We start from the raw sequence: 4,182 nt of genomic DNA, 5'->3' as shown, positions 1-4,182 counted from the left end.
ATCAGCCATCTACTACTAATGCCGAGGCAAGACGCCCTACTATTATTATTATTATTATTATTATTATAATTATTGATTGAGCGTCCGGACTGGACGGACGTGCGGTGCTGTGTGCTCCCGCTACATCTCTTCAACTTAAGCTGCAAGCTTCTGTACATTGTCTCTGTGATACACAGTGCGTGAACTTAGCCTGCTCCTATGGGGGCCAGTCGGGATGCTTGTTCTAATATGTCAAGCCATTTTATGGTAAAGAAATGTCTGTTCGCTGTCGTACATGTGACGTAAGATTTCATTCCGTGTTCGTGCAACTGGGTGAGGCCGATCAGCCTACAGTTACGGTGGCGGGTGAGTCTGCTTTCACTTACGATGCATGCGCGACATCACTCAGCTCTAGCAACACTAAGGATTTGGCCAGCTCAACTGGATCTACATCTCTGCCTTCTGAAGATGATAAGCCTCACCCTTCATTGAACACAGATTACGCGATCTCCACTGTATGTACCCATATCGAAGCTGTTTGCCAAAATGGTGAATCCACGCTGCACTTGATTGAGTCCCTAGTGGGCATGGTCAACAAGTTAACTGAAGAGGTTGGCTACCTTAAAAATGATAACGCATCCATGAAATAGGAAATCAATAGCATTCATAGGCTTATTGTGGCCGCCCCTGGGCCTTATGCTGCAAGTGAACTATGATTTCCGCCTGCGGTAACCAAGGACACGGTCACTACCGTCACTACTCAACTTGTACCGTTAAATGCCCCTAACATCGCGACCCTGCCTATTTCTACTCTACCTGCTGTACTGCTACCGTGACCTTGGCTGGATTGTCATACAGGGATGTTGTAGCAACCGGAAATTCTCCCGCTGATGCTGAAGGCTTTAGAACTCTCAAGTACAAAATGAAGACCCAAGCCAAACCGCCCCTGCAGATATAGCCGCAGTCAGCACTGTCAGACATCGCAGGCAGCCACTTATTGGGATTTGTAATTCTCCACCCCTGCGTGTCATTGCGAAGAAGGAAAGGACGAAAGCAATTTTTGTTTCGAGATTTAGCCCCGAGGTCACTGCTGATGATGTACACAAGTCCCTCAAGGAGCAATTAAGCCTTAAAAAGTTGGTCTGCACCAGACTTAGAACTAAATTTAACACTTATGCATCCTTTCATATTACTGTTACTGAGGATGAATTTTCGCTAATCAATGACGTTGGTGTCTGGCCTTCAAGATGCTTAATTGCCCCGTATTATGGTAAGTTTGCGCCTGACCAAGTATTAACCCCCAACTCATCTGAGGCTGGAGTGTCTGATGCTTCCGTTAAATCTGCCGTTAACCCAGCAGGTAACGACGTGGTAGATGGAGGCTGCTCGGCATCCGTCTAATCATGGCTGATTACAACAACTCTAGCATGGATGGTTTGGTCATGTCTCGTTTTAAGTCTGCGAGCTGTCTCGGAATATATTATCAAAATGTAAGAGGACTCCGGACGAAGTATGTTGAATTTTATGATAATGTTTATTCCACAGATTTTGACATTATCTATCTGACTGAGACTTGGCGTAACGATTCGTGCTATGATTGCAATATACCGTTTACCGGTCTGACCGGGTATCCACCAGCAAAGCTCGTGGTGGTGGTGCCTTAACAGCCATTCCCTCCATCTTGGGTTCCTGCAGGCGCAGGTATGATTTAGAACTCTGCTCTGAATGTGTATGGGTTGAGATTCCCACAGTTGACAGCCACAATTTGCTTATTGGCAACACTATTTCTCTCCTGACACTCCACCGGGAGTCATTATTGATTATTTTCACCTTCTTGAAAACATGCTTGACACCAGTAGCTTTCATGTTGTTTTATTAGGAGACTTCAATGTTCCTGGTTTTAACTGGGTGCGTGGGTCACCTCTGCCCAACTGTCACTACTACGCTAAACTTAAAGGGGATGCTATATACACCTCCGCATGTCTCCTTGGCCTTCGGCAGTATGCTGTAGCTGTTGACAACCATAACTTACTTGACTTAGTCTTCTCTAATCTCACCGATCTAAAGCCTGGTCCTTCTTACTCTGATTTGGTCAAGCCTGATCCATATCACCCTCCCTTAATTATTGATGTCCACCTTCCACATATTACCTATAATCCTAATTATAAGTTCAGCCATCGAAAATTCGCCGCCGGCAATTATACTCTGCTTTACAACACCTTATCTGCGTGATTGGTCAGGAGTATATAGAGCTACTTCCGCTGATGATGCAGTTGCCAGCCTAAATGCTACTGTTCAAGCTGCCATGGAAGAAGCAATTCATCGTTGCCCTACTCTTAAATCTAAATTCCCTTTCCGGTACTCTCGTTCCATAAGGTACTACATTGGCAAGAAAAATTACTTTCACCGTCGCTTTAAAAAGAAACAAACGGATTACTATTATGACAAATTCATTTTCTATCGTAAGCTTGTTAAAAGCACTATCAAAACCGACAGGCTTCGAAGGCTGAAGTCGATAGACAACGATCTGAAATCAAAACATCAGTTTCTCTGGAAATACGTGTCTTCTTTCAAGAAACATATTTTAGGTTGCATTCAGCTTCAAGGTGATGGTGTACACTTAGATGAACCCACTGCAGTGGCTGATACCTTTGCCAAACATTTTCAATCCCTCTATAATACCCATTACCCTATAGACCTTCCTCCTCTTTTGCAACCTACTGAAATCCTGTTTCTTGCACCTATTTCTGATGCGGAAGTCTACAAGGCCATTAAGAGACTAAAACCCTCTAAATCTGTCGGACCTGATGATATCCCGGGGTTTGTCATAAAAGGCTGTTCGGAAATTTTTATTCCAGTACTTAGGCATATATTTAACTTGAGCCTCTCTCAGCAGCAATTCCCTACTGCATGGAAGTAAGCGACTATTGTGCTTGTATTCAAAAGAGGCAATCCTGCTTATGTGAGTAACTACAGACCCATTACCCTTTTGAACAACTTCTCTAAGCTCCTTGAATTCATTATTCACGATCATATTTCGCATTACATTAAACTTCAACTTCCCAACCAACATGGCTTCACCAAATCCAAATCCACAGCCACTAATCTGGTATCCTTCTGAGATATTATGACCCCAGTTGTCTGCAGTCAGCGTCAGGCTGATGCTCTATATTTTGATTTTTCTAGTGCCTTTGACCTCGTGCCCCATACTTTGCTCGTGCATAAGCTCAGCTCCCTTGGATTTTCTGATGGATATGTTAGCTGGCTTGGTAGTTACCTAGCTAACAGGAGATCTCGGGTCCGAGTGTCTGATGCTCTCTCCCGGCCTCTTAGAGTAACTTCCTGGGTGCCGCAAGGCTCTGTCCTGGGGCCCCTTCTTTTTAATGTATTCATTAATGACCTGTGTAACTCAATAAATCATTCCATTTTCTAATCTTTGCTGATGATCTCAAAATTTTTCGCATCATAGACACTCCGCAGGATTGCTTCTTACTTCAAAATGACATTCATCATGTCAGTGACTGGTGCTCTGTCAACTCCATGAGTATTAACATAAAAAAAAACGCGTGTTATGTCGTACTCAAGGAAGACTAATGTCCTGCTCTATGGGTATCAGCTTTGTCGTACTGCTATTACACGCACCAGTTGCGTTAAGGACCGAGGTGTTTTCTTTGACTCTAAATTGTATTTTCACAATAATGTTGATTTTTTATATTCCGAATGTATACGCTCAATTACTTTTAGATTTTCTTCTCTTGACTGTTTACATGTGCTGTATCTTACACTGGTCAGGTCCAAGCTGGAATATGCCTCGGTAGCTTGGAATTCTATCACGTCTGCTGACTACGCAAAACTTGGGTGCATTCAGAAAAAGTTTGCATCTGTCTGTTTCTATCGTTACTTCCCTCGTAGCTCCTATAGTTATACATCTGCCCTAGAGAGACTAAGATTGCACCCTCTAACTCTGCGTAGACATCTTCTTGATGCACTCTTCTTCATTCAGATTTATCGTGGCCTTAAATCCTGCTTCTCCCTTCTCGATAATGCTAGTCTTCGTGTTCCTACTTGCCATGTTCGAGACTTCTCTACTTTTAGCGTTCGTCCCTCAAAAAGACACTGTCCCTCTTCTCGGTGCGCCCTTGCTACCAACGTGGTGGGTAAAGATCTCGACATATTTGCAGACGGAGCGGTTTCTCTGAATCA

The sequence above is a fragment of the Cryptotermes secundus genome, unplaced genomic scaffold, assembly GCF_002891405.2.
Source record: "Cryptotermes secundus unplaced genomic scaffold, Csec_1.0 scaffold132, whole genome shotgun sequence".
NCBI lineage: Eukaryota > Metazoa > Arthropoda > Insecta > Blattodea > Kalotermitidae > Cryptotermes > Cryptotermes secundus.
The sequence above is the reverse complement of the archived record's forward strand: the minus strand, read 5'-3'. Positions refer to the sequence as shown.